At 36.7% G+C, this 24,615-nt stretch overlaps 1 pseudogene; it reads left to right on the top strand.

Moving 5' to 3' along the window:
* The first annotated feature begins 21,398 nt into the window (after positions 1 to 21,398).
* LOC145635279 (protein FAR1-RELATED SEQUENCE 5-like) lies at positions 21,399 to 24,328 on the top strand (annotated as a pseudogene).
* Positions 24,329 to 24,615: the final 287 nt, after the last annotated feature.

Raw genomic sequence — 24,615 nt, 5'->3', positions numbered from 1 at the left:
ATTCTTCGATTTAAGATCAATATACTTGCATGTTGATTCTTCAATTTAATTCTTCAATTTAAGAACTAAATCCATATACCTGCACCAATTAAAACAACCAAAATGAATCGATTAACATAATTAATTCAAAAACCCAGTAAATCGAAAAAAAAAAGAAAATCGAAAAAAAGAAAAGAATAACCCAGAAAATGAAAATGAAAATCAGTTCAAAAAAGAAAATGAAAATGAAAATTAGTTCAAAAAAGAAAATGAATCGGAAAAAATAAAAAAATAAAAACCCAGAAAATCGAAAACAAAAAAAAATCAGTTCAAAAATCCAAAAAAAAACCCAGAAAAAAGGGAAAAAAAAAAGAAAAAAAAACAATTAAAATCAGTTCAAAAACCCAGAACATCAATTACAACCCAGAAAATAAAACCCAAAATCAATTAAAACCCAGAACATCAATTCAAAGCCAGAAAATAAAATAAAAAATCGACAAAAAAACCCAGAAAATGAAAATGAAAATCATTTCAAAAAAGAAAATGAAAATGAAAATTAGTTCAAAAAAGAAAATGAATCGGAAAAAATATAAAAATTAAAACCCAGAAAATCGAAAAAAAAAAAAAAATCAGTTCAACAATCCAAAAAAAAACCCAGAAAAACGGAAAAAAAAAAAAAGAAAAAAAAACAAAATCAGTTCAAAAACCCAGAAAATGCATGTTGTTGTTGTTGCGGCGTTGTTGTTGCATGTTGTTGTTGTTGCGGCGTTGTTGTTGTTGCTGCGTTGTTGTTGCATGTTGTTGTTGTTGCGGTGGTGTTGTTGTTGATGTTGAGGTGGTGTTCGAAGAGAAAGAGAAGAGATTAAGGGAGAGCAGAGGAGAGATAGAGGGGGTGTTGTTGCGATGGTGTTCGAAGAGAAAGAGAAGAGTTTAAGGGAGAGCAGAGGAGAGATAGAGGGGGTGTTGTTGCGATGGTGTTCGAAGAGAAAGAGAAGAGTTTAAGGGAGAGCAGAGGAGAGATAGAGAAGGGAGAGCAGAGGAGAGAGAAGGGAGTAAAGAGGCGGTGAGAGGAGAGATAAGGAGATCAGTGTTTTAATTAAGGTTATAAAATGAAAGGAGGAGGCGGCCGCTTTTTTTTTTAAATAATTTAAGGTCCGGTTCAAAAAGGCACCGGTTCAAACCGGTGGCCTTTATTATTTTGGCACCGGTTTGAAGTGAACCGGTGCCTTTTACTCTAGTTTAGCTTCCCACTAATTTTACTGGCCATTTTTTGCACCGGTTTGGACTGAACCGGTGCCAATTAGGGGGTGCCTTTTTGATATTTTCTACTAGTGCTTCTCTCCCTTTATTTGCTTTCTAGTGTAGTTTTTTATTGCTTTCTTATATATGAAAAATACAAAAAAATTGAAAAAAATAAAAATCAAAAATACGTTCCAATGAATTGTAAATCATGCTTCCCTGTGACCCATACTTGAGAAAATTGTTTTGATTCTTGGTATTTGATGATGAATATTGTGGATTTGTTGGTCATGATTTGAAGTCTAAATGTTTGGATTCCTTAACTTGCGTCAATTTTGTCCAACTACTTGTGAATATAGTGCTTGACTAGTTGATTTGGTTAGGAAATGTGTGATAGTTCCATAATTCCTGGTATGTCAATGAATTTGAGTATTGATTTGCAACTATGAGTAGAGTTTCATGACTTTATAATATGCACATGAGGAGGACGAAGGCGTTCATTCCTTAGGTAGCCTTCAGAGATATTTAGATACATTTGTTCCCTTCTTGTCACCCATGTTGTTGCTTGTGCCCTTTTATTGTTTATAGCCACATTACAAGCCTTAATTGCCCCATTGGTTACTAGTCCCAAGCTTGGCTTGGGGGAGCTATTAGTGAGTGAGGTGAGGGAGTTTGTAGTGTGCACTGTATTTGCACAATTTGGGTGGGTTTTGAGAAGTAATTTGTTCTTGATCATACTTTTGTTTTTATGAGTTTGAAAGTTGTATATATTTGAAAAAATAAAAGTGAGATGAAAAAAAGGAAGTTCAAGAGAAAAAAATGAGAAATATGAAAAAAAAAAAAAGAAAGTGAACTTCTAAGAAAAAATGTTTGATGTTCAAATGTTCTAAGTGAAGGTTAATCAAAAGAAAAGAAAAAAAAGTTGAGTTTCAATGTAAATATTTCAAGTTATGAGTTCAGAGTTTATTATTCACTCTTGTTCTACATTATCATATTTTTTTTATGAGTGAATTTGTGAGTGTTGGGATTGTTTTATTGTTTGGAGTATATTTGGTTGATGTTGGAGTTGGTTATGTTGGAGATGTGTATGATCATTACTTTTGATCATAGGTTTATTAGGATTTGGCTCCCTAAATGCATAGCTTTTCTCTCACATGATCCCAAATTTATCCTACCCTTTACCCTAACCTTACATTATAAGCTTTAAAGACCTTCCGACCTTGTGCATAGAAGTTGTGTAAATGTGAAAGTGTTGTTTTTCAATGCAAGTTATGACTTGACATATTTCGAGTCGACTAGTAGATTGAGCGTTCAATGTTTTTATACACACGAGAGTGTGAGTTGGGAGGGCATTGTTCACATTAAAAGGGTTGGGTGGAGAGCGATCGAGTACATTCTTTACTCGCCACATAAATGAGAGTCGAGTGTGTGAGCACTAGTCTTGAATTCTATATGCTCTTGTGGTTTGCTCTGCTTGACAATTGTTGGGGAGGAAGGGTGATTAGATGAATAAGATTGATTGACGTTGAAGCATGTTTGTTTAATTTTACCTTGAATCGTTGGCTTTTGATTTGTTGATTGGGGTGAAGTATGTTTTATATGTTCATTGATGAGCTCTTTGCTTAGGGACAAGCAAAGGTTTGGCTTGGGGGAGTTTGATATGTCTATTTTATATAGTATTTTACCCCCGTCCCTTGGTCATAATTAGTAGTGTTTTTGGCCCTTTAGGGCCACTTTTATTACTAATATGTGTTTTCTAGTGTTTTCGTAGTTTTGGTTAAGTTTTGCAGGGAATTGCACCTTTGGAGCATTTTCCCGGGATTTTTATGAAGCGACTACGAGCATTGGAGGAACACGACCATTTTTGAAGCCCAAGGCCGGCTAGAGCCATCGAGCCGGTGATTAAGGGTTCGGTTAGTTGGATCACGAGGTAATTGGACAACGTATTCGAGACCCGAGAGGAAATATGGATTGGGCCGAGAAATCTAGCCCAAATCGAAGTCCAAACCTTGAAGATGAAGTCGGGCCCGATCGGGCAAGCTTACGCCCGATCGGGCGAGCTGCGCGCATGCCAGCTGCCAAGGAGAGGCGCGCCCGATCGGGTGAGCGTAGGCTCGATCGGGCGCGGCAAAATAGTCTGGGCATAGGAAAAAAGGCGGGCCCGATCGGGCGCCCCCTTCGCCCGATCGGGCGCGTGTTTTTCTAGAACCTGATTAAGTTTAGTTTAATTCGTGTTTTAGGAGATATATATACGTTTTGTACGGATAATTTAATTACCTTCTTTTCTCTTAGACTTTCTCTCTCTACTTAGTATTTTTCTCTCTCTAGAATTCTCTCTAAACTCTTGTTCTTAATTCCTTCATTAATTTCAGATTTGTTTTGGTACAATTTCTTCCCTTTTTAATTTCAGCTATTTTAATTGTTTTCTTGTTTATGTTTTTAATTGTTTATTTAATTGGATTAGTTATGATGATTAGTGAGTAGTTTAATTCTAGGGTTTATGGGGATCCATAATTAATATGAAGGGATAGTTTGTTATTATTGATTGTTGATATTGCATGATAATTTCCTATTGAATTGTTTTAATTCTTTGCAATTAGATTATGAATCGAGCAGATGTAATTTGATTGTGAATGTTTAGAAATATTGAATTGATGAATCGAGCAGATGTTGATTTAATATTAAAGGCTATTTTTAATAGGAACTTAGGTCTAATAAATTGCGAGAGCCTGTTAGATCCATGTTGGTTAATAAATTGCGAGAGCCTGTTAATCATGTTATTGATGCATTGTTAATTATTAGTTGCTTTGTTCTATCCCGGAATATTAATTATTGGTGAACCTGTGACCCTAGGTTTCCTTATTATTGATTCTTTTCTCCCTAAACTCATCCTTCGTAGTATAGAATTCATATTTAAAATATTGGTTACTTAGATAATTTAGATTATAACAATTAATTAGAATTAAAAAGACTTGTTTCCCTGTGGAGTTCGACCCTACTTCCCTATCTACTGTAGTTAGTGATTTAGGTAATAATTTTTTATTAGGGGATACGACTTTACCCTGTCAGGCGTCAGGCGCTACACCTAGCGTGTGGCGCCAAAAGCTGATGGGTGACGCCAATTCCCGGTGTGTGACGCCAATTGACGCTGACTCCGTATTCCAGTCAGATTGAAATTCCTCGCAATTTGTGCATAAATAGCCCCCTGCTCAGCCGATTCTTCTCATAATTTCATCGAAAAATATTCTTCTCTTTAGCCACTAAAACCTTCACCCAATATTCTCATGAATGGTGTCGATCTCTTAATGCTAAAGAAAGAAAAGAATTGGATTTATTTCACTTGGGAGGAATTTTTGGCATTAAAGGGGTAGATCTAGACATAGACTTCATACATACCGCTTTAGAATATTGGAATATTGAAACACATTGTTTTAGAATAGGGTATGATGAAATTAGCCCTTTGCCAGAGGAATTTGGTGCTATTTTAGGCTTCCCTGCAATAGACCTGGTAGTAATCCCTAGAGTAGATGCATATTACTATAAGAATTTTGAGCGCTTTTTAACTTGAGGGAAAGGGATTTATCAAAGATAGTAGACGGTAATGTAGTGAACTTGAAAGAATTCGCACGCTACTATTTTGATAAACCGCTTTCTGAATCTTGTCACATATATAGAAGAAGGGCGTTTTTATTCTGTATGCTTAATCAATATTGTCTTAGTAGTGGTAAAATTAATGAGGGACAATCAATTATAACCACTATGCTAGAACAAATTAAATCAGGGAGAAATCCAATGCCATTGATAGTTGGAGAGACTATGCTTAGTCTAGATGAATTGAAAAGGGACCCAAAAGCACCTCTTCGCGGCTCTCCAATTTTATTACAGGTAGAAAAATAATATTTTTAATTACAGTAATCAAAAAATATATTTTTGTATTGTAATATTAATTTATTTGCATTGCAATTTTATACAGATGTGGTTAATGGAGAGGCTAGGATTAATTAGCCCTCCGGACGACATTGAAAATTATACGCCCACTTGCTTTGTGAGAAGGAAGAAACGCATTCCCAAAATTGGGCGCCATGGGTGGAGGAAAGTCTTTGAATCACGTGATTTTGCTATCAAGTGGGTCGTCCCATGGTGTAAAATAAAAAGGATGGTTGGTGTTAACAAGCAACCTTTCTGCCGTCTCCCAAGCTTGTCTCGCGTGACATATTATTACCCCTGCAGGGTAAAGAGACAATATGGCTTGCTCCAAAATATTCCTTCCGGGGATCTTCGTCCTCCCTATGAGTATCCCATATCTCAAGAAGTAGATAAATTTGACACTTACTGGAGCGCTAGACCTTTATGGGAAGTGATTACCCAAAAGGTTCCCCCTTCTTTACCTAATGATGTAAAGAAGTGGTTGCTGAGGAAGTCTTCAACTGATCAAGGTAGAACTGATGTGAAGAATCGTCTAGGTGACAGGGTGACACCGACCAAGGAACGCTTAGGTGCAAGAATTGAGTTCAAAACACCTACAATGCCTAAGAAAAAGAATACTACCAAAGACAACGGAAAAAGGAAAGCTACAGACAAAAAGATTTGGGTGGAAAAGAAGCATGGGGTGCTAGCTGAGGGAGAAACAATCTATTCTAAAATTGAATGTAGGTCCTCTAAAGGATGCCTACTAGCTAAAGTAATGGATGAAGAGGAGGAGACGGAAAAGAATTGGAAAAGAGTAAAAAAGGAAAAGAAAGACTAGAACATTGCTTAGCTTTAGATTTATTAGATTCTTAATTTTTATTTAAAGTTAATTTATTTCATCCTTATTTGAATTCCATCAACAATGTAATTTTATTTTATTAATGAAATTTCAGCTTTCAATTAAATTGTTACTTTAAATTTATTTTATTAAAGCAATGAAAAACCGAAAAAATTAATTTTCCAGAAATTCTTCGAGTACGGAAGTCGAAAAATTTCCGAAAAACACCGAAATTCGTCCAGATTTTAATGCCGAGATGGCGCCAGTAATTGCAGATTGGCGCCAGATATTGAGGTCTAGCGACGGGCGCCAATACCATCGTCTGGCGCTAACGACCTATTGTTGGCGCCAGACTCTGTTCTGCGACGCCAGTAGCTTTTCCGACTTTTTGTTGACTTCTAGTTGATTCTGGAACGCGGGGATGTCGAATAATAAAGTGGCCGCACCCGTAATGGGTTGCCTACGTATCCTTTCCTAAGGAATCAGGCCGAACGTAGCTCTCTTGAGTGTCCTACTCAAGTAATTATGGGTAGTATTTTTTAAGTTGGTCAAGATTGGTCATGTTTGAGAATTCATTGCCATCCATATCAGTTAATTTAGCTGCCCCACCTGACAGGATTGTTTTGACAATGTACGGGCCAGACCAATTAGGTCTAAACTTTCCCCTTGGATCTAAAACGTTTTTTCTTAACGCTTTTAATACCAAATCTCCTATTTTGATATTTCTTGTCTTGACCTTCTTATTAAAATGTCTAGCCATACGAGTTTGATAGCACTGAGTGTGATGTAGAGCTTCTAGTCGTTTTTCGTCGAGTAGGATCAATTCTTCATATCGTGCCCTAGTCCATTCGACTTCATCGAGTTTACTCTCTAGCGCAATACGTAGAGATGGTATTTCTAGTTCGACAGGTTGTACGGCATCCATTCCATATACCAAAGAAAATGGTGTATTTCCTGTTGACGTACGGATTGACGTGCGATAACCCCACAATGCAAAGTGAAGCTTGTCGGGCCAATCCTTATAATTTTCTGTCATTTTCTCAATGATAGTCTTTAAATTCTTATTAGCTGCCTCGACTGCTCCGTTTGCTTGAGGTCTATAAGGGGACGAATGATGATGTTGGATACCATATTTATGTAACAAATCTTCACATTCGGCTTGAAAGTGAGTTCCATTGCCATTTATCATTTCATGTGGGACTCCATATCGACAAATGATATTTCTCTCGATAAAGAGTGCTACATGTTTTGCAGTAAGTTTAGCATATGATTGCGCTTCAACCCACTTTGTAAAGTAATCAATTGCCACTAGAATAAATTCATGGCCTCCTGTCCCTGGAGGAGTGATCTTGCCAATTATGTCAATTCCCCATGTAGAGAATGGCCAAGGTGATGTGTAGGTGTAGAGCAAAGATGGAGGAACATGTTGTAAATTGGCATAAATTTGACACTTAGGGCATCTTTTCACATATTGATGGCAGTCCCTATTCATGGTAGTCCAATAATACCCTTCTCGCATTATTTTCTGGACTAACAATTTGCCATTTACATGAGTTCCACAGACTCCTTCGTGGACCATTCTCATTATTCTTTGCGCATCCACCTTCCCTACACATAGGAGAGCTCGACCTTTAGGTACCCTTTTATGTAGCTCGTTGTCTATGAGTACATATTGAGAAGCCAAAAGTCTCAAGGCTCGTTTCGCTTTTTTGTCGGCATGAGGAGGGTATTCTCCATTGGTGACATAGTTGAGAATGTCTGTGTACCATGGTTCTTCTTCTTGTTCTTCATCTTCGTCTTGGACTGGGTCGTTGTCTTCTATAGCCTGTATATATACTGGTTTGTGCCTTTTTTCAATAGTTAGAGGCATTTGCTCGATATCCGTGGGAATCCTAACCATTGAGGCTAATCTTGCCAAAGCATCAGCAAATTGGTTTTCTTCTCTAGGTAGATATGTATATTCCACCTTCTCTAACTGATCGGTAAGAGTTTCCAGATAGGTTTGATAAGGGGCTAGGCTTTCGCTCCTTACTTTCCACCTTTTAGATATTTGATTGATAATTAGAGAGGAATCTTCGAATATCCTTAACTTCTTTACTCCCAATGCCAGAGCTGTTTCAAGGCCTACCACACATGCCTTATATTCAGCAGCATTGTTGGTAACGTCGAAATCGAGCTTTATTGAGATTGGGACGTGTTCTTCCTTAGGTGATACTAGTAGCACTCCGACACCACATCCCTTTTGGTTTGAGGCTCCGTCGAAATACAAGGTCCAAGTATCATCTTCGGTGACCATCAAATCTTCATCTGGAAATTCATTGTCCTGTATTGGTGTCAAGTCTTCTATTGGAAAATCTGCCAGAAAGTCTGACACCACGGATCCTTTAATGGCTTTTTGTGGCATAAACTGCACATTGAACTGGGCTAAGTTGACTATCCATCTTGAAATACGTCCATTGAGCGTTGATTTCTCGAACAAGTATTTGAGTGGATCCAATCGGGATACCACGAAAACGGTATGCACCAACATGTAATGTCTCAACTTAGTTGTGGCCCACACCAAAGCGAGGCACAATTTCTCGAGTGGTGTATAGCGTGTTTCGTATTCGAGCATCTTCTTACTTAAGTAATAGATTGCATTCTCTTTGTTTTCTACCTTTTGTGCTAGCATGGCTCCCATTGTCTCTTTGGTAACCGTCAAATATAACCTAAGAGGTATTCCGGGAAGTGCTGGCGCTAATACGGGAGGATTTGCGAGATAGGCTTTGATCCGGTCAAAGGCTTTTTGACACTCATCATCCCATATTACTGGTATGTTCTTCTTGAGCTTTTTGAATATTGGTTCACATATCGTTGTCAGTTTTGATATGAACCTACTTATGTATTGCAACCGGCCAATGAATCCTCGAATCTGTTTCTCGGTCTTGGGCGGTGGCATCGACATGATTGCTTTAATCTTGGTGGGATCTATCTCTATTCCTCTAGAGCTTATGACGTACCCCAAGAGCTTGCCTGAGGTGACTCCAAAAGCACATTTTGATGGATTCAACCTCATATTGTATTTTCTTAACCTTTCGAAAAATTTCCTTAAGGCTACTTGATGGCCCGGACGGTCCTTTGATTTCACAATCATGTCGTCGACATATACTTCAACTTCTTTGTGCATCATGTCATGGAGTAAGGCAGTTGTTGCACGTTGGTAAGTAGCACCTGCGTTTTTCAACCCAAATGGCATTACCGTGTAACAGTAAGTGCCCCATGGTGTGATGAAGGTTGTTTTCTCCATGTCATCTTCCGCCATGAGAATCTGATTGTACCCTGCGTATCCGTCCATGAATGAGAGAAGCGCGTGATTTGTTGTGTTGTCTACCAGAATATCGATGTGTGGCAAAGGGAAGTCGTCCTTTGGACTTGCCTTATTTAGATCTCGATAGTCGACACACATCCTTACCCTTCCGTCTTTCTTTGGAACTGGGACGACGTTGGCGACCCAGTCGGGGTATTTGGATATCTTGATGAAACATGCAGTTATTTGTTTTTGAACTTCTTCTTTTATTTTAAGTGCTACGTCGGGTTTCATTCGACGTAACTTTTGTTTTACAGGTTTCATTCCTGGAATTAGTGGTATAGTGTGTTGAGCTATTTCTCTGTTAATGCGGCATATCTTCATATGACCAAGCAAATACATCGATAAATTCCTTAAGCAAGTTAATTAAATCGGTTCTTTCTTGTTTATTCAATGTTAGTCCGATTTTAACTTCTCTTTTAAGAGTTGAATCATTTGAGATGTCAACTGTTTCGGTCTCTTCAATTATCGGTGTTTTCTTTTCAAGTGTTTCCATTGCTTTAATAATTTCTTTATCTTTTCCATCATTAGCTAAGCAATGTTCATCATCTTGGGTTAGGGAAGAACACGAGAAGTAAGAAGAATGAGCAATATTATTATACTCTGAGATCATTACATCAAAGAGTGATATGTCCTCAGGGATTGGATCACTAACTATCCTAGGAGAAGAAATAGGAAGGGGAGGCATTATAGCTAAAGACCTAGAAGATTCTACAGGGAAAGACTCTGATTCTGACTCTGACGATTCTTCAAACATCGGCCCTTGCCCTGTCGTGATCAATATCTTCCTTCCGCTCGGAGTAGTCACCTTGATAGTCTTGCGCCACCCTTGCAGCGATCCTTCGGCTGGAGTAATTAGTTTTGAGGGGTCGAAGTTTTCCCTTTGTAGGACCGTTTGAATGAGTGAAGAGTTGTCTTCCTCATAAACTGACTCATTCTTTTCTCGCCCAAACAGTAATCCCATGACGTTAAAGTCAAAGCATGGGGGTGCTTTCTCCTTATGGACGGGAGTTTGGATTTCGTCAGTGAAGTAGCAATCCAAGAAAATCTCGAATCCTGGTTGTCATATGCCATTTACGACAAATGGTTCGGGAAATTCATGGCATGGATAGTCCTCTCCTTCTTTTATAAACTGACCATTAAGTGTAAGAGGGTACTGGTCCATTGGAATTGCTTTCTTTTGAATGCGAGCGTCCCTACGTGCTTTCAATTTGTCCTGGGCTCGCTTGAGATCTTTCCGAGTCGGTTCGAAACCAAGTCCGAAAGTATCTAGTTTAGGGAGGCCAGGTGACTCTATCGATTTTGCTATCCCCTTCTTCTTTCCTAAGGTCATCCCAGGGAAGTGTCCTTGCTTCTTCAGCATAGTGTTGATAATCATGTTGGAATGGGGGTCGTGGCAAAGAGATGTCCTTTCATCCTCTTGGATTAAGGAGACTTCTTCGTTAAAGCCCCATAGGTCTTCATCATCTTCGTCGTGCTCTACGTTAATGATTGGATTCTCTATTGATTTGATCCTCATTGGCGAAGCATCAATAGTGATGGGTATTCCTCCAACTATGGCTTTCACTTGTTGGTGGAGAGATGAAGGGACGGCCTTTAGATCATGGAGCCAAGGGCGTCCTAACAACAGATTGAATGAGGCTTTGATATCTACCACTTGAAAAGTAGTAGCATGTTCTATTGCTCCTGCTGTCACATTTAGGGTTATTTTGCCAAGAGCTTGACGTCGAGTATTATCGTAAGCTCTTATTCCTTGTGTGGACGGAGTTAAATCCTCATCCTTTATGCCGAGCATCCTTGCAGTCCTAAGTGGACATACATTAATAGCCGATCCATTGTCTACAAGAGTCATGGGAACATTCATCCTTTTGCAGACTATCGTGAGGTTTAATGCCTTGTAATGTTTGTCACCTTCCGGGGGTAAATCTTTATCAGAGAAGGTGATTAGATTAATCGGACTAGGGAGGTCACTCGTGAGGAAGTTAGCTAGTCCCTCAGGAGTGGTGTCAGAATCTATCCCGATTTTATCCAAGGCATTCATCACAGCTAACCTATGTTCTCGAGATGTTGCCAGAAGCTTCCATACGTTCATCTCAACTTTTGTCTTCTTGAATTGTTTAACGATGTCATTGTCTTCGATGATAGGTATAGGAACTTGTTGTACAGTAGGCATAGGTTGTGTTGAAACGGGAGGTTGCATCCTCCCGGATCTTGTGAGGACGTCTATTGATGAATCTTCTTCAGCCCAAATGTCGTCTGTGGTGTATGATACAGAAGGTGAAGGTCCCACTATGTCTTTTAGATAGACATCTTCTTCATCACTGTCCCATACTCCATTAACATTTATGTCCTCTTCTTGTTAAACTTGGACTAATTCCTTTCTATCAATCATTTTCTGCACCAAATCCTTGAACTTGAAGCAGTTTTCTAGAGTGTGTCCTCCTGATTGATGGTATTGACAGTAATATCTATCCGTCCTTTTTAATGATTCAAATGGTCTCGGTTCGAGAGGTTTGACCTTGCCACTCTCGGAGAGCATTTCAAACATCTGTGCATACGGGACCCCAATTGGAGTATAAACTCTATTGCTCTTCTTGGGTCTTTCGGTGACCTGTAAGGGAAAGTATTTTGCCTCATAAGTCGTTTTTACTGGTGTGAATTCTCTCTTAGGTTCTTCATCATATTCCTTGTGAAGTTCATTCAAAATTTTGAGAGTTTCACGTAACAGTTGCGATGTCTCCCTCAGATACAGTGCGAGCACTCATATCTCTACCTCATTTGCTGGTTCTGGAAGATTATCTTTGACATCGAAAAAGGTCTCTTCTTCTTCCTCTTTGACATTGGTTGCTTTGACAGGCTTAATGAGAGATGAGGGGTCAACTTCGCTTTCTTCATCGGATATAGCCAATGTGTGAGCTAGAGGTGCATTGTCAATACTCGGCTTCTTACTGGCAGGGGGCAATGGCAGCTTGTTACTGTCAATTAGGTCTTGAATAGCTTCCTTAAGCTTCCAACAGCTTTCAGTAGAATGGCCCCTACCTTGATGATATTTGCAATGTGCATTGAGGTTTCAATTAGGCGACCTCTTCTCGACTGGTGGATCTCCAAATGGTCCAATGGGAGTTATAAGACCTTTTGCGTTTAGTCGATCAAACGCGGTGTCATAACTCATGCCGATAGGAGTGAAGTTTCTCCTAAACGGTTTCTTTTGTCCTTGATTGTTCATGGCGAGGACTTCTCCTAGATTAAAGGTTCTAACATTATTTGAGTGGGCGGTTTTGGAAGAAGAAGGATTTTCGTTCTTCTTTCCTTTCCAGCCACTGTTGGAGTTATTGTTGGCAGCTTTGGATTTAGCCTAGTCATCTTCAATATTAATCCCAATATCATAAACAGCCTTAAAGGTATGAAGGTTATTTTGATATTTAAGATGTTTTGAATATTTTTCTTGGAGGTTTTTAATGAACAGTCTCACGGACTCTTTTTCACTTGGTACCTCAATCATTTTAGCTGAGGTTTCTCTCCACTTGTTAAAGAAAGATGTGAAGCCTTCATTCTCCTTCTGTTTGAGGATTTCAAGTTCTCTATGGTCAGTTTCGACTCTAACGTTGCACTTGTACCTATCAACGAAAGCGTTTGCTATGGATTCCCAGGTAGAGGTCTTTTCTTTTTCAAGAGAAAAGAACCATTGTTGGCAAACGGTCTCGAGAGATAGCGAGAACAGAGAAGGGAAGACTTTCTTATCGATACCCTTGATACTCATTATTGTTTCAAACGCTCTTAGATGGAAGTATGGGTTGTCAATTGCCCTAAACTTTGGGATGTCGTTGGCACTGAACTTCTGCGGAAGAAGATCTTTATCCACCGAGACCCCTTGGGATGTGAGTTCTTGAAACTTGTAGTCGCTGGACAACTTGCTTAGGCTTTCTTGCATGAGGTCCATTTGTTGTTGCTTCGCGGGATCCTCGATCTTAAGTGCGAGAAGTTTCAGTGTCTCAGTTACAGTAGCCAGTTGGTTCTTGAGATCGTTGACTTCTTCCTGAGTTGCCATTATGACTCTTGCTTTCCTCTTGCGGGCTATAGGTTTGTCGAAAAGTTGGACTTGTACGAAGAGATTATCTTTGATTAATCGTCCTTCTTTTCTTGACCACGCGCTGTAAATTAAGCCAATTTGCGTTTTAATTACTTGACTCGAATCAATTTGACTTTATGGTTTTTTATTTAAAAAAAGTAAAAAAAAGTATGCATATTTTTAGGGAGCAATAATGTATATGTGTTTAGGGAACTTAAGTATTATTATTTATTGGAGGATTAATATTCGACTTACCCCCCTAAAAAAAATGACGAAAAATGATGCGCGTACACAAGACTCTCTTAATCATGGTCGAAACATGTGTATTGGTGTGTGTATTGAGTGTAAGTGACATGTTTGGACTCTTGTGTAAGACCATGGGACTTAGTGCCTAAACTCGAATATTAATTTAATTAAGCATTATAACAGCAAAATTAGTTGAGTTAAACAGAAAATTGACTAAATAGACATTAGGTGATGACTCGACAAATAATTCGAACTGTCGGCTAAGCGACAGAACTGGCGTCACAGTATGGTGATTGGCGCCAGACTTTTTAGTAAATGTCTGGCGCTACGCACCATACAGTGACGCTACAGCTCAGATTTTGGCACCAATATTGGAGCCTCGGTCTGGGACTGTTTTCGATATTATTAGTCAACTGGGGTATGCCTAAAGTCGTACTAGGTCAATTCCGATTAAAAGAAGAGAAAAAAGACTTTATTAACTCGAATTAATTAATTAATTAATTAGGCAAAGTTCTTTAAGTCATTAATTATAATCTCAACACAAATCAACAAACGGTTAAGAGGAGCATAGGATATATATGCACAACAAATAATGCACAATTAGTCAAGTAGGCACAACATGATGCAATGAGTTCGCAACCTAACCATGGCTCTAGTTCTCTAAAGTTCGGGATATGGTTTAGTCAAACAGGGTCCATGGTTAATTGTTCAGATGCACCGCGTAGAAGCCTAACCGTGAAGGGTTAACGCGTGTGGATAGAACACCGCGAGTTTTTTAGAAAAACTCGCTTCCATGGTTTGGTGAATTCAACCTCTCAGATGTACCCTTTGTTGCCAGGAGCGTTCAATCGGGTAGATAAAGCATGAATTCCCAGAGGTTTATGTCCATATGTAGAACACATATGGGTTTCAGAAAAGTGAGAAAAAATTCAATCAGGAAGCAGGATCGAGCCAACAATACGAAAAACCGGTCGAAATTAGAACGCATATTTCTGGCTCGATATTGGGGGAAATTGGCGCCAACAAACAGAGACTGGCGCCAACTTTTAACTGTAGCGCCTGGTGCCAATACTGGCGTCTGGCGCTACGGCTAAATGTTTGGCGCCAAGCTCTGGTCCCTGACGCTACTTCCCACATGCCTCAGTAGCTTTCTGTGCTCAATTAAATCATCCAGTTTCGCGCGGTGTTATTTCATTCCTAGTTGTGAAAGACATTTCTCAAATTTCCTACGTGTAAAATCCTTATGTTTTTTACTCATTACGGATGGTCTTTCCAATGAGAACCTTTTTATGCATATGACACAATGTTAATCAAAATTACGCACATGAAATACTTAGAACTTTTCGAGTCTCATCCACTCATTCTAAATCATTGCCGAAACAAATCCAGGAATTAAAATAGAAATCCTCCCCAGTGGAGTCGCCAAAAACTGTAGGGAATAATTTCAAGCCTTTAAAATCCCACTAGCTTGAACCCCACTGTGATCATACACTAAAATACGGTGGCGTCCAAAAGGGAAGAAGATAGAGCAAAAGAGTCGCCAACAAGTTTTTAAGGAACTTGTAAACCGTTCACGAGGTGAAGGTTACACCCCTTAACGATCCAAGAGATCGTCAACTCCATAAGGTCATGAACCAAATAAGGGTTCGGGGATGATGGTACAAATCCAACCTAAAAGAGATTGAACCAGCCCTAATAATAGGCCTCTACTTTATTTTGCTCGTATTCATGTGCGCTTTCTGATTAACATACAATCAATAGGATTAACCCTAAACCTGTTTAATCTATGTTGGTTGAATTTAATGCACAAATAAACTATTATTGGCGATCACTTGAAATTATAATCACAATTAACCCTAACAAGATTATTAATTATCTTATTAAGCGTGATTGCAAATACCAAATTCCCTTTAAACATGCAATAAAAGGTGATCAAGCAATAACAATAATAAATATCAAGCAACATAATAAATAATCAACATCATTATTAATAATAATATCAATCATAATCATAATCATAATCATGTCAATCATAATTAATAATAATCATGTTAAAGCATAGCAAGATCCTAGACATGATACTAACAAGATTAATAACAAATCCTAGCATGTCACTAAGCAATAAAAATCAAATCTTTAGCCCTAACATGATACTAACATGAATAAATATTAGGAAGAATATAGGAAGCATCATACTTTTAATCATACTTGATATTAAAGTTACCCTAGACATGATACTAGGAAGATCAAAACGCCCTAACATAACATTAGGAGTCATAATAACAACCTAAGCATGATTTCTACATCATAAATCAATTAAACCAATTAAAGTACTTACTTGGATGCCTCGTACCTCTTTCTAATAACAAAATACACACATCAGTAACTTCAAGGAAAATAATAAACCAAACAATTAAATTAAATAATTGAAAGAGAGATTTGGGACCAAACCCTCAGAAATTAAAACCTTTCACGTCTAGGGCGAAGGCATATGGCTAGGTGTATCAAGATCTTGTGAATGCGGAATTTTGTATTTGAAAGAAAGAATTTAAGAAAAGAATAAATTATAGAGATGAATGATTATTGATAATTGATTATAGAAGAATGATTTGTGAATGAGGAGATTTGATGCTTGTTGATGAATGAATATTGATGCTTGATGATTGTTGGTGAATGAAACCGGAGTTTTTAATACGATATTTATAGAGAAAATCATCCAAAAAAGATAATTTATCAAAACAGAGTCTGAAGACCACAAAACCACCTTGGCGCCAGCCCTGGCTCATTAGCGCCAGGACCAGTGGCTAGCGCCAGGCGCCAATGCTGGCGTCTGGCGCTAATCCTAATTTCAGGCGCCAAGGCCTGGGGTTGGACGCCAAACCGACTTTTAACGCGTTTTCGAAATTCTGATAAATTTCCCGTACTGGAAGATAAAATAATATAACTTCAATCGAAAATGCTATTTGATCTGATTAAAACTCTGAAGAGCCCTAATTGAATTAAGAATGATAAGACCTTCTAGAATGTTCTAGAATACTAAAACCATTCCTAATTACATTAGGAATGATAAATTATATTAGGCCCTCCCCTAGATCATAGGGCCGTACTTAAAGCTCAAACCAGGCCCAGTTTAGTAAATTGGCCATAAATTCCTCAATATTCATCGAAATTGGGCTTATAATATGTCGTTGGAAAGGTCTTTGCAAGCCCCATCCAACTACACCACTATTGGACCCATATCATGGACCAACCAAACTGGATTGACTGTTTTCTTAAAAATAAAGTTTTCAAAAACAGAGAGAAAAGAAAAGAAATAAAACTTTCCGCAACACTAGACCTTTCCACACTTTCGTTTCATTCGATTATGATTCGACGTGAAAGGTACTCAAAACCGGGTTTGGTTTTGGGGAGACACAAATGGGTGTCTACAAAGGCGAAAGAAAGAAGTGTGTTCTATTAAGGAAATGTAATAAATCGGTCATTTTGGTGTTTTTTTTTTTGTTTTTGTGCCACTAATAGGTGTTTAGAATTGGTTTTTAATTAATAAGTGTATAGTTTTTGTAACATTTTTAGTTTTTAAAATTTTCTTATGGAAGAGAATAGGTTTGTAAACCAATTCATATGGATTGGCTTTTGTATTGTGAATTGGGCTTGTTCATAGAAGGGAGAAAATTATTTCTTATGGCCCACTTATTAATTTGTTTATTTGTGTTGTCAATTGGGCTTGACTTAGCAATATGTTCATGAGTAGGTTCATTACTTGATATTTACTTGATTAGTAAGTATGTGTCAAGAATCAATGACAATTATAAAAATAATAATTTTAGATTTAATAATAGGCAATGGTTTTATTATTGCAATAATTTGTAATTTTTATAGTCATAGAGTGAATGATGGTGAACTTATATTATAAATACCAAAGTATAATATGCTTAGGTTTTTTTTTTATTTATTTTTTTATATATATAAATAATGTTTAAAAGGGAGTCAAGTGAAGGAAAAGGGGGCATTACATATTAATTATATGGACAAAGTGTTAAAAATTTGTTAAGTAATCTTTCACAATTTGAAATTTTGATATGGATAGAGTGTTAGAATATTGTTGTAATGTTAAGGGTTAAAATGTAAATATTATGGAGTTTCTTGTTTTTAACTATGTATTTTGTTATTGACACATGTTGAGATAAATCACTTGACCCTTTATTTTTTATTGTTTGTAGGTTGTACTTTGTAATAATTTTTTTTTAAATCATTTGGTAAAAATATAATATATTGATTGTTTTTGGGTTTTAAAATACAATCATTTTAAGGTATAAAAATTGTTAAAAGTTGTTTGTGTGTGTCTTTTTTTGGACACCTATTTAAATTGTTTACTATGTATTTTATTTGTGCATAAAATGTTTGTTATGCATTTGTAACGTTACAAAGACTAATATGGGAAGGTGAGTAATATAGGATTGTGGACCTTTTTAGATTTTTTTTTTTTAATGCAAGGGAAATTGAATTTGATGGCAGTGAGAAATGTAAAGTTGGTTGATGAATTTAAATCCAACGGTGTGTTTGGATTGAAGGAAATGGATGGAAAGCAAGGGAAGGGAAATGGAGAGATGTGATATCTTTCATTTGGATAACAAATGAAGAAAGAAGGGAATTGGAGGGGAGAGAAATGGAGGGATTAAATTGTAGGAAAATGATCCCTCCAACAATGGAGAGATTTGGAAGGAAAACTCACCATTCTTCCCTCCTCTCCTCTTCTCCTCCCTCCCCTTCTTTTCCTTCCTCTTTCTTTATCCAAACACACTTTAAATATAGGAAACTAATATCAATAGTTTATCTTGGATGATACTAAACTAATCTAACAGTTTGCCAAATGTTTTTAACAAGCTGTATTATAGAAGTAAGCTTATATTTCTATATAGGATAAGCAAAATTGCAAAATTGCTATGAGAGATGTCTTTAGCAATGTATAATCAATGACAAAGTTGAGAACTTTATTAAGTTTTAATTTTCATTTACTACTTTTAAGAGAGAAAAACTGAAATTTGTAATGGCATATGAAATATAAATAATTATGTATGTTTTGAAGTTGTTTGACTTGTCATTATTACTGCCATTGAATATTGGAAAGGAATATATAAGTTGATTTCTGTTTCTTTTTCTATAAAAGAATTTATACAGACTTGTTGCGTGCGTGCTAATTAGTGTTGTAGTTGAATTAGTTTCTTTTTACTCGGTTATCAATCATATAAGAATTATGTAGTTAGGTTATAAAACTTTAAGTTTTCAGTGCGTTTTTGGTACCCCCGGCCACACCGTATGGCATAACGGGATTCACCAAAATAATGGAGAATGAAAAATCTTTCCAAAAACGCGTGTTTTGGAAATTTTTGGAAAAACCAACCAAAAAGTGTCTCACGCACGCTTCCCAAAACCTAAAAAACACGCCGCCACTCATTTGCCATTTACTCCAATTTTTTTTTAAACTCTTTCACTTTTAACACCGACGCTTTTAACACACTGATTTTTCACCTCAATTTTCATCTTTTTTTACAAAATTCCATGGCAGACGAAGAATACAATTTCCTGGATTCACAAGAATCAATGGAAATCAAAGAGATTGAAGATTCATTCATGAATTTGGAGATCGAAAACAAAATTACAGAAATCAAGCAACTTCTATTAGAAAATATTGAACACCAAGGTATGTAAATTTTTTTTATTTGAGGTATTAAAGACCAAGAAAATACATACTGAATCCCTGTAAATTTTAAAAATTATGATAAGTAACGTAATAAGTGAAATTTAGTAACCCCTTATATTACTCCCTCAGTAACCCTTTCAGCATTTGCTTATAATTCCCTCTAGTAACCCCCTCAAATACCACTATAGTAACCCCCATTAAATAATAGCAGTAGTAACCCCTTTACTAATCTTTTTAGTAACCCCATAAAAGTAAACCCCTCAGTAACCCCAGTAGAAAATTCAGTAACCTTATAGTAACCATCATCAAAATCATTTCATTATCAACAACTCTAGTAACCCCCATTAAATAATAGCAGCAGTAACCCCTTTACTAATCTTTTTAGTAACCCCATAAAATTAAACCCCTCAGTAACCCCAGTAGAAAATTCAATAACCCCTTTACTAACCTTTTTAGTAACCCCATAAAAGTAAACCCCTCAGTAACCCTAGTAGAAAATTCAGTAACCTTATAGTATTTATCACCAAAATCATTCCATTATCAACAACTCTAGTAACCCCCATTAAATAATAGCAGTAGTAAACCCTTTACTAACCTTTTTAGTAACCCCATAAAAGTAAACCCCTCAATAACCCCAGTACAAAATCAGTAACCTTATAGTAACCATCATCAAAATCATTCCATTATCAACAACTCTAGTAACCCCCATTAAATAATAGTAGTAGTAACCCCTTTACTAACCTATTTAGTAACCCCTTTACTAACCTATTTAGTAACCCCATTAAAGTAACTCATATAATACACTCTTAATTAGTAACCCTAATTTTAACGAAATCATTCCATTATCAACAACTCTAGTAACCTCCATTAAATAATAGTAGTAGTAACCCCTTTACTAACCTATTTAGTAACCCCATTAAAGTAACTCCTATAATACACTTTTAATTAGTAACCCTAATTTTAACTACATTAAAGTAACACATCGATTAACACCTCTAGTAGCCTACTTAGTAACCCCATTAAAGTAACCCCACAAAAAACTCCTTTATAAACCCCGTTAGTAACCCCACTTAGAAACCTCCTTCAAACACTCCTCAAATAATCCCTTCTAGTAACCCCATTACTAATCCCTTTTAGTAACCCCTTCCCTAATCTTCTTAGTAACTCCCTAAGTAACCTCACTCAAAAATTCATTAGTACACACTTCCTAACCTTCTTAGTAACTCCCTAAGTAACCTCACTCAAAAATTCATTAGTACACACTTCTAGTAACACATTTACTAACCCCAGTGAGAAACAATTCCACATACCTCTCTAGTAAACCCTTAGTAACCCCTCAATACCTTCCAGTAATCCTTTTACTAACACCCTTAGTAACCCACTTAAATAATCTTTTTAATCCTTTTACTTACAACCTTAGTAACCCTACTCAGAAATTTCTATAAACACCCCTCTAGTAACCCCTTTAGTAACCTCCTTAAGTAACCCCTTTACTAACCCCAATCATAAATGTACCTATATTTTTACAGCAGAAACAACACCAGAAACAAGTAACAACTCACCAAAGAACACTTCAAGCACATTAACAGGGGAAAGCAGAAATGACAACATCCAAACACAGTAGAGTAAAAGTCAACAAGAAGATTTTGATTTTACAGGAAGCTTAATAGGATACACTGTAGAAACTTTGGATGAAATACATGAAATATATAAAAAGCATGCATTTGCTATGGGATTTGGAGTAAGACAATCAACCACCAGATGGACTCAAGGAGACAACAAACAAATAAGGGGAAAATATTTTGTTTGTAATAAAGAAGGCTTTAGATGCAAACCAAAGATTCTGAAAACTCCTCCTCCTGCAAATGAAAATAAGAAGAAAACAAAACAAGTTCCTATAACCAGAACAGGATGCAAAGCATTAATCAGAGCAAAAAAGAACAAAGAAGGGAAGTTTGAAATTGAAGAACATATCATTAATCACAATCATGAGTTAACTAGAAAAGTGTGGCAACATTTACATAGGTCAGAAAGAAAGATCACTTAAGACAAAGCAAAAGTGATTGATCTTATGGAAGAGAGTGGATTAAAACCAACAGAAGCATACAATCTGATGACCAAAGAAGCTGGAGGTGAAGAATTACTAGGACATACTATAAAGGACCATTTAAACTACATTTCAAGAAGAAAAATCAAAGAAATTGAAGGAGGGGATGCTCAAACTGTAATAGACAGCCTATATCAAACTCAAGCAAAAGAAGAAGACTTTTTCTTCAGATTCAAACTTGGAGGTGATGAAAACACCAACAAGTTAACAGGCATTTTCTGGAGAGACTCGGAAATGATGGAGTATTACCACATCTATGGTGATGTAACAATTTTTGACACAACATACAGAACAAACAAATACAATCTCATTTGTGCCCCTATTGTAGGAGTCAATAATCATTGGCAAACTGTGATGTTTGGATGCGCATTTATAGCTGATGAGAAGATAGACACATTTGACTGGGTTTTATCAACTTTTAAGAAGTCTATGGGAGGAAGAGAGCCTGCAACAATATTCACAGATCAAGACTTTGCAATGTCTAAAGCCATTGAGAAGGTAAACACTGTATTACTACCAATTTAATAACAAAAAAGTAACCCCTTCTAAGTAACCCAGTAACTTACTCTTCTAAGTAATATCTTATCTAGTAACCCCTTCTCTACTAACATCTATAGTAACCCAGTAATTAAGTAACCCCCTAAATATCAACATTAGTACCCCCCCCTAATTATTCCCCTTGCTAGTAACCCCTGTAGTAACCACGATTAAAATAGTCCTCTAGTAACCCCACCATTAGTAACCCCTTCTCTAGTAACCCCTATAAATAACCCCTCTAGTAACCCCAATAAGTAACCTCTTCTCTAGTAACCCCTCCTCTAGTAACCCCTTTTCTAGTAAACCCTCCACTAGGAACCCCTTCTCTAGTAACCCCTTTTCTAGTAACTCCTCCTCTAGTAACCCCTTCTCTAGTAACCCTAACAAGTAACCCCTAACATATATTAATAAATTCAAGTAACCTCTCTAGTTAACCCTATAATAATCCCAATAAGTAACCCTAGTAAGTAAACACATCTCTAGTAACCCCTTCTCTAATAACCCCTATAAGTAACCCCTTCTCTAGTAACCCCTTCTCTAGTAACCCCACTAAATAACCCCTCCTATAGTAACCCCTTTTCTAGTAACCCATTTTCTAGTAACCCCTCCTCTAGTAACCCCACTAAATAACCCCTCTAGTAACCTGTAACCCATGTAAAGTTAACCCCTCCTATAGTAACCCATTCTCTAGTAACCCCTCCTCTAGTAACCCCACTAAATAACCCCTCTAGTAACCTGTAACCCATGTAAATTTGTAAACCCCTAAATAACCACCTAAGAAACACACTAAATAACCCATGTCACCCCAAAGTAACTCCCCTAAGTATCACAAAAGTAACCTCTATAAGAATTATCACCTAACTAATCCTAAGTACTTATGTTTTTAACAATTTATAATCCTAAATACTTCTGTTTTTAACAATTTTATATCATTTATATCAGTATCCTTAAAAGTTTGTTTTACTTGTAAACTTACAGGTATTTCCCCGCTCAAGGCATAGGTTGTGTATCTGGCATCTAATAAAAAATGTTGTTTCAAGATTTGGAGCATTAAAAAGAAACACAACATTCAAAGATGCATTTAATAAATGTTTAAGCGATTGTGTGACACCAGAAGAATTTCAAATTTGCTGGGAAAGCATGATATTAACATACAAACTTGAAAAAAATACCTGGTTCAAAAGGTTATGTAACCTTAGGGAGAAGTGGTGCATAACTCTGAGTAAAGACTTTTTTTCTGCTGGTATTTTATCATCACAGAGGAGTGAGAGTACAAATAATGCAGTTGGGTTCAAAGCAAACAAGAACACAAGTTTAACAGACTTTTTCAGAATATTCAAGCAACTGTGAAGAGATGGAGAAAAAATGAAGCTGATGTAGATTTCAATTGTTCAAACTCTGAACCAACTTCACATCTACCTATGTATGGACTCCTAAAACATGCTTCAGAAATATATACACATACAATTTTCAGATACTTTGAGGCAGAGTTCAGCTATTCAATGGGGTGCATAACATTTCTGCATAATCAAATTGGAGATCACTACTTTTATGAGGTGCAAATTGAAAATGACATATCATCCAGACAAAAGGTCACATTTGCCAGCTCACAAAACAGGATTGCATGCTCATGCAAAAATTATGAAGAAATAGGATGGCTTGGCTATCATTGTTTACGAATCTTACACCAACACTCAGTTACAAAAATTCCTGAACATTATATCTTAGTAAGATGGACAAAGATAGCAAAAGCACATATATGATAAAAAAAAATGATCATGAAGCAGAAAATTCAACAGACAGAGAGAAATACATCCCTTGGCGGCACACAATGGCAAGGAAGTCATACAATCTTGTACTAAAATATCAGCATCACAAAGAGACAAGGAGCTTCATAGAGTCACAACTGAAAAAAATTGACATAGAAGCAGATCAAATAAAAAGAAAACTGGAATTGCAACAAGCACAAGAACAAGAAGGTGATGAATCCACAGAACAACAACAGCATAGTGAAGATGAAATACCAATAGTGAATGATCCAGATCGAGCAAACACAAAAGGAAGAAGCAAAAGAATCAAGGGACACTTTGAAAAAGGAAAACAACCAAAAGCAAAAAAAACAAAAGCAATGCAAGTCAAAGGTGACACAAGAGAATTCGGGACAATCACACCTGTTGTAAATCCGAATCTCTTTTAGATTCAATTTTTCAATGTTACTATTATATCTTAAAAACAGTTTAGATTTCAAAATAATGTAAAACTAATATTTATTTTTATTTATATTGACATTTATAATTTTAGACACCTAAAGTAACCCCTCTAGTCTAACCCTGTAGTAACGCCAACTAAGGTAACTCCTTAGATAATCCATTTAGTAACTGTTTTAGTAACCCCTGTATTAACCTCTAGACACATAAAGTAACCCCTCTAGTCTAACCCTGTAGTAATGCCAACTAAGGTAACTCCTTAGATAATCAATTTTGTAACTATTTTAGTAACCCCTGTATTAACCTCTAAGTTACCCTTATTAAAATAATACCCAAAATAACCTATAACAACCTTCGATGTAACTGTTTTAGTAACCCCTATATTAACCTCTCAATTACCCTTATCAAAATAATACCCAAAATAACCTATAACAACC

The sequence above is a fragment of the Chenopodium album genome, chromosome 6 (genome assembly GCF_948465745.1).
Source record: "Chenopodium album chromosome 6, dcCheAlbu1.1, whole genome shotgun sequence".
NCBI classification, from domain to species: Eukaryota; Viridiplantae; Streptophyta; class Magnoliopsida; order Caryophyllales; family Amaranthaceae; genus Chenopodium; species Chenopodium album.
This window is presented reverse-complemented; position numbering and strand designations above follow the sequence as displayed.